At 40.7% G+C, this 7,711-nt stretch overlaps 1 pseudogene; it reads right to left on the bottom strand.

Annotated features, from left to right (window-relative positions):
* Window positions 1-7,263: 7,263 nt before the first annotated feature.
* Window positions 7,264-7,402, bottom strand: LOC132777376 (U2 spliceosomal RNA; annotated as a pseudogene).
* Between the last annotated feature and the right edge of the window lie 309 nt (window positions 7,403-7,711).

The following is a 7,711-nucleotide window of genomic DNA, read 5'->3' as shown; positions in this document are numbered from 1 at the left end:
GCAAAAGGGCACCTTACTGGGATCTGCATGCATTATTCACTGATACATCACACAGTCCTAGACACTTGGGAAGTGTCCAATTCAACAGCCAGCAGAGAGTGTGCTGTGGACTCATCTTGTTGTGTTTCAAATAATAATGAATGAAAAGGCTCCTTTAAAATTCCCATAATGCTGTGTCTTCAGGTTTCACACTCATTCCCCCAAGAAAGCCCATAGTTGCCTCCAATTAGGGCCACATTTGTAGATTTAATACCCTTATTCAAGAAGAACTATCTTGGAAATGTGTTAACAGGTGGTCTATATCAATGTTTACAAAATTAACAGCATCCCCATTAAACAGGATAGAAGTGGAATTCAAGTGAGGAACAGCACATTTACCTCAAGATTCATCAGAGAAATAAGAAAACGTAACTCCATTGGAGAAAAAAAAAAGTTCTTTTCAATATAATAAACTGGCCAGAAGTTTTGAAAAATGCAGGTTTTCCACAATCATAAGAGAGAATGAATTTTATATCATATGTTAGGAAGAGAGGACAATGACAGCTACCGTATTATCTGTCATTATTTAATCTTATAACGATTTTTCATGTTGCCCTGACAGGGGAAATTGTGAAGTTTAAGAGACGGTGAAAATGAAATAAGAACAAATCCTTTCTGTTATGCCTTGCTAAAAAATGTAATAAAAGAAGCTAGGGAAAAAAGATTTGAAATTCATACACTCAAGCTCTTTTTTATTTATAAGGGCAGTCCAGATTCTTGCGCAAAGCACATTGTCTGGTTTCTCCCAGTGTTAGTTTTGGGGAACGCTGAAGATTCTCTTTGAAAATATTAACTTGGATGCAGTGATGCCTTAGTGTAAGCTCAAGGCATTGCCACTTGCATAATGGCATATATGCCTGGTTTTCACAGATTAACCTTTCCCCAAAGCTGTAGCATAAGATGTAAAGCCTCCTAAACCCCCAGGAACAGCTTTTTAAGTAAACAGCAAGCCTCAGTTCTAGATTAAAAAGCACTGCTTAATAGAATAAGTTGTTGTTAACTATGAACATACAATGTTAGCCATATAAATACATTTGAGCCAAGATTGAGAAAGCATAGCCCTTCTGAAGAGTTTGGCGTGCACCTCTGATGATTCTTTTCACTATTATCTGTGTGAACTATATCTGATGGGAATTGCTACCCTTCAAACATGCTCACACACACACCTGGAAAGAGACATGTTTCCATGTATGCAATAGAAGCCTTCCAGCTTCAGTTCCCTCCCCCCATTTCTATGGAAAATAAATCTTTGAACAACCATTGAGTTCTTCATTCAAATATGAAATGAACACAAAAGCATGCAATATCTTTAAGTCCTTATGTGATGGCTGAATTCTTACATGTTGATTGAAGCCAGTATAATAACATCTTTTGCAAATGGGCCCATTTTAGATCTGGTAAATTACACACCTGCTAATCACTTGCAGGTCATGGTCTGAGCATGAGATGTTATTCCCTCAATGGGTTATCCCACTTGAAATAGAGGGTACCTTTCCTGCTAATGTCTGTCCAGTTAAGCGTTATTAACCCACTCCCACAACTATATAAATATGATTTCTTATCCAAGGCTTCAATATCCCTGAATACTCCTCTGGAGTACAGGTCTATAGAGCCAACATGATATAGTGATCTGAGTATTGGACTGTGACTCTGGAGATTGGGGGTGAGTCTCTGCTTGGTCATGAAGGCCCAATGAATGCTGGGTATGTTCCACTCTCTAATCAGATGATAATGAAGGCAAAATCCCCTATGAATAAATGTTGTCAAGAAGACCATGTGATGGGGTTGTTTTGGGGTTGCCATGGGTTGGGGCGTATATTTGGATCACAGTGATCCAAATATATGCCCCAACCACAGCTGCTGAAGAAGCAGAAGTAGATCAGTTCTATGAGGATCTGCAGGACCTACTGGATAATACACCAAAAAGAGACATTATTTTCATTACAGGAGACTGGAATGCCAAGGTGGGAAGTCAAATGACAACTGGGATCACAGGCAAGCATGGTCTGGGAGAACAAAATGAAGCGGGACGCAGGCTGATAGAATTCTGCCAGGAAAACTCGCTGTGTATAACAAATACTCTCTTCCAACAACCTAAAAGACGGCTTTATACATGGACCTCACCAGATGGTCAACACCGAAATCAGATTGACTACATCCTTTGCAGCCAAAGGTGGCGGACATCCATCCAGTCGGTGAAAACAAGACCTGGGGCTGACTGTAGCTCAGATCACGAACTTCTTATTGCCCAATTTAGAATAAAACTAAAGAGATCAGGGAAAATACACAGACCAGTTAGATATGATCTCACTAACATTCCTAGCGAATATACAGTGGAAGTGAAGAACAGATTTGAAGGACTAGATTTAGTAAACAGAGTCCCAGAAGATCTATGGACAGAAGTCCGCGACATTGTTCAGGAGGCGGCAACAAAGTACGTTCCAAAGAAAAAGAAAACCAAGAAGGCAAAGTGGTTGTCTGCTGAGACACTGGAAGTAGCCCAAGAAAGGAGGAAAGAAAAAAGAAACAGTGAAAAGGGGAGATATGCCCAGTTAAATGCGCAATTCCAGAGGTTAGACAGAAGAGATAAGGAATTATTTTTAAATAAGCAATGCATGGAAGTGGAAGAAGACAACAGAATAGGAAGGACAAGAGACCTCTTCCAGAAAATTAGAAACATTGGAGGTAAATTTCAGGCAAAAATTGGTATGATAAGAAACAAAGATGGCAGGGACCTAACAGAAGCTGAAGAGATCAAGAGAAGGTGGCGAGACTATACAGAAGATCTGTATAGGAAGGATAACAATATCGAGGATAGCTTTGACGGTGTGGTGAATGAATTAGAACCAGACATCCTGAGGAGTGAGGTTGAATGGGCCTTAAGAAGCATTGCTAACAACAAGGCAGCAGGAGACGACGGGATCCCAGCTGAACTGTTTAAAATCTTAAAAGATGATGCTGTCAAGGTGATGCATGCCATATGCCAGCAAATATGGAAAACACAAGAATGGCCATCAGACTGGAAAAAATCAACCTATATCCCCATACCAAAAAAGGGAAATGCAAAAGACTGTTCAAACTTCCGTACAGTGGCCCTTATTTCTCATGCCAGTAAGGTAATGCTCAAGATCCTGCAAGGAAGACTCCAGCAATACATGGAGCGAGAGTTGCCAGATGTTCAAGCTGGATTTAGAAAAGGCAGAGGAACGAGAGAACAGATTGCCAATATCCGCTGGATAATGGAGAAAGGCAGGGAGTTTCAGAAAAACATCTACTTCTGCTTCATTGACTATTCTAAAGCCTTTGACTGTGTGGATCATAATAAATTGTGGCAAGTTCTTGGTGCGATGGGCATACCAAGCCACCTTGTCTCTCTCCTGAGGAATCTGTACAAGGACCAAGTAGCAACAGTCAGAACTGACCACGGAACAACAGACTGGTTCAAGATTGGGAAAGGTGTACGGCAAGGCTGCATACTCTCACCTAACCTTTTTAACTTGTATGCAGAACACATCATGCGATGTGCGGGGCTGGATGAATGCAAAGCTGGGGTGAAAATTGCTGGAAGAAACATTAACAACCTCAGATATGCAGATGACACCACTCTGATGGCCGAAAGCGAGGAGGAGCTGAGGAGCCTTCTAATCAAGGTGAAAGAAGAAAGCGCAAAAGCCGGGTTGCAGCTAAACGTCAAAAAAACCAAGATTATGGCAACAAGAATGATTGACAACTGGAAAATAGAGGGAGAAACCGTGGAGGCCGTGACAGACTTTGTATTTCTAGGTGCAAAGATTACTGCAGATGCAGACTGTGGCCAGGAAATCAGAAGACGCTTACTTCTTGGGAGGAGAGCAATGTCCAGTCTCGATAAAATAGTGAAGAGTAGAGACATCAGACTGGCAACAAAGATCCGCCTAGTCAAAGCCATGGTATTCCCTGTAGTAACCTACGGATGTGAGAGCTGGACCTTAGGGAAGGCTGAGCGAAGGAAGATCGATGCTTTTGAGCTGTGGTGTTGGAGGAAAGTGCTGAGAGTGCCTTGGACTGCGAGAAGATCCAACCAGTCCATCCTCCAGGAAATAAAGCCCGACTGCTCACTGGAGGGAAAGATACTAGAGACAAAGTTGAAGTACTTTGGCCACATCATGAGGAGACAGCAAAGCCTAGAGAAGACAATTATGCTGGGGAAAGTGGAAGGCAAAAAGAAGAGGGGCCGACCAAGGGCAAGATGGATGGATGGCATCCTTGAAGTGACTGGACTGACCTTGAGGGAGCTGGGGGTGGTGACGGCCGACAGGGAGCTCTGGCGTAGGCTGGTCCATGAGGTCACGAAGAGTCGGAGACGACTGAACGAATGAACAACAACATGGGTTGGAAACAGCCTAAAGGCAAACAACAACAATTGCATGTGAAGAAGTGGCTCTGTAGCCATAAAAGCTCATGCTGGAATAAAAAATAGTTTGTTTTCTTAAAACACACCTTAAGCTAAACCATATAGTAGGTTGCCATCATGTAGGCTTCAACATCCAAGTTCTTCAAAATCATTAACATAAATCTAGAATTTTGAAACATTTAGAAGAACAAACTTGAAGAGTTAGAATAACCTTCAAAAGGAAGTATTGCTTCAATAGGGTAGAATGCTTTATCTGCTTACATGCATGAAGATATGCTGATTTCTATGCTTTTTGGGTTCAACTGAAAATCATCCATCTGGTTTTACTGTGTGCAACTAAACATCTGACTTGGGGTTTAGCCATTAGGGGTGTGTATGTTTTCGTTTTCATGTACTGGATTGGAATGATTTGGCGTATTCAGTTGCCGAATACATGAAAACAAGCCTGGTGTGGGGTAGCTGAAGCCTTAGCCAGTACAGATTGTAGCAGTCAGATTTTTTCGGTGAATGAAGGCTAATAATGGGGGCCAAAGGGGCTGCGTGGTACTCTATCTGAGGTGGAGGCAGCAGTGGCAGCAGTGGCGGCATGTGGGCAGGGCAGCCTCATTAATCAGGAAAGCTGTGCTTTCCCCTTTGTTTGCTTCTCCAGCATCCTCCTCCATCCCTTCAAGAAGGCCCTCCCCACTGTGCCTGCTTGAGGCAAATGTGAACTTGCTTTCTGAGAAGCACTTTAAATAAAATGTAAATGTTTGTTTTAATTTCATGTTTTTTTTATGGCATTGAATTGTTGCCTATGTTTACGGACTCTCTGAATTCCCCTCAGGGTGAGAAGGGCAGCGTATAAAGATAGTAAATAATAAATAATAAATAATTGTGAAGTGCAAGCATTGAAGTAGTCTTGTGCTCCCTCCTGGGGTATGATGGGAGTTGAGGTTTCTCTCTGTGTCTGTTTCTCACTTTCTTTCTCAACCAGTCAGAGGACTTGTTGATTGTGTCCATCCATTCTCCTCCCCTCTTGTAGTATGTGCTTGGGACTTCAATTCCCAGAACCCGCTCTTGTGGCTTAAAAATGTTATTTATTTATTTATTTATTTGCTGCATTTGTTGACCGCCGTTCTCAGCCCTAGGGCGACTCACGGCGGTGTACAACATATAAAAGACAATTTACAATAAAGCAATAACGAAAAATCAACATATCACTAATACACAATAATATGGTAAAAACTTTTTAAAATTCCAAAAAATTAGTGGAGTGGTAAAACATTCTGAAACTTGGCAGGCTTGAAGTAGAAGATATGGTCTATAAATGCAGCAATGTGTTGATAGGCCTAAAAATGATGGAGAAATGAGCCTTCAAAGTTTCTCAATTGGTGCCAATGGCCAAATCTTTCCAGCATGAAAAACAGAAGCTCCTTCTGAATTTGGTAAATTCCCTAAAAATCGAATGGGGACAGCCAAAAACTGGACACCAAAAATGGCACAGTTTTTTTCTAAATTGCACACCTTTTATAGCCATACTATAGAAATATTAACTGCTGTGGCTCCATCTGATGGAATACAGAGTTTGTAGTATGATAGAATTCTCTGCTAGAGAGTTTTAGTACAATCCCCCCAACTATTGTACTTGAGCTATCTACCTGGGAATATCAACAGATTACAAAATGCCATAGGATGGAGCCACGACAATTAAAGGGATATCAGATTGTTATAAGTATGCAGCATGCATGCATCCTCAGGAGCATGTTAATTTGGAAGGATCCGAATGTTGAAACCTACATAACGGTCGTCTACTATATAGTTTAGCTTAAGGTGTGGTTTGTCACAATCGAACTGGTTTGAATTCTCAGTTCTTTATTCAAAACATACCAAGACCCAGTCAAGAATTAGAGATTTTTAATGAGGTTGACTGACAGGGAGCAGCTGCAGTTAGGTAAAGCCTTGTAAATAAATAAAGCTTCTTTTGTTTTTATTGTGAACTAGTTTCTTTGATCTTTTGTTCCTCAAGCTATCCACCGTTTGCTTGAGAATTTAAAACAGCACGACTTACCCATATGTTCAGAACCCTATAAATATTCCACAAGGATCTTACCAATGCTGATTGTTTTGCTAAATTTGCTCTTTTTAATAGCTTTATTTTTCTTTTGAAAACTAACTTTTACTCTTTCAAACTGACAGTTTTATTAATTTTGGTGTGCTTGAATTAAGACCTTTTATATCCCCTGGTGTTCTTGGACAGTTACTACTAATGGGCAGCATAAGGAGGAAGAGAATAAATCTATTATCTCTCCAGCTAATGTATCATGGCCAGATTAAATGAAGCTGAAAACTCTTAGCTAATATACCTTCTTTCGCTGAAGATATCTCTAAAGTATGCAGTGCTTTGCAGCCTGAAAAAGAAAAGTGCAAACCAAAGCAATAATTAATGACAATTTATATGGAGAAGTGCAAAGAGTTCCATGTAATGCCCCTTATTTTATGAAATTGATTTTCAACCTGTGTTTTAGGTGCACAGCTATCAGATAGCCTTCAATGAAAAAGTAAGTAATGTAGACAAACCTTCAACCATTCCCACTAGGAGTGTGCAAATGGTAGAAATCCGTTCTGTTTTTGTTCCTTTTTCATTGTTTTTGGGAAAATTTGGGGTGATTGGGGGGGGCATTTGGATTCATAATTTGGGATCTGGAGTTCCATTTCTGTTTTGGGAAAAATTCTCCTGTAAACAGGACCCGGGGGCAGTGCACCCAAAATTAAAAACAAAAGCAGAATGGATTTCTGTTTTGCACACCCCTAATTCCTGCCTGCTATCTGTATTTCTTTGCAATGACCCACGGAGTGGTTGCAGAGTATGGAAGTAACAAGTTGTACATCTCTAGTAATTTGTAATTAATTATTTCCCCAATAACTACATTACATAATGATTGATAAGAACAGATACTACACTTGATCTTAGCCAAAAGGCTGAGAAGCGATGTATAGGCAGGCTATTAATAACTCCAGATTTTCCCACTGGTTCAAACTGTACAAACTTGACCATTATAGGGCTATCTACCTGACTAGGCTCACTTTTCCAAAACTTAGGCAAGCCTTCATAGCCCTTCATTTTCAAAGTATGCGGTGATTGATGGCAGGTACACTGGCACCCCTCTAGCTCTTCGTCTATGCGTTTGCAGGGCCTCAGAAATTGAGGATTTGCCTCACTATTTGTTTTCCTGCCCACTGTACTCTGAGCCAAGAACTAAAGTCCTGGGGCCTATTCTTCATCTCCTTCAAACCAACACT

This window comes from Anolis sagrei, chromosome 5 (genome assembly GCF_037176765.1).
Source record: "Anolis sagrei isolate rAnoSag1 chromosome 5, rAnoSag1.mat, whole genome shotgun sequence".
In the NCBI taxonomy this organism is placed as follows: Eukaryota; Metazoa; Chordata; class Lepidosauria; order Squamata; family Dactyloidae; genus Anolis; species Anolis sagrei.
This window is presented reverse-complemented; position numbering and strand designations above follow the sequence as displayed.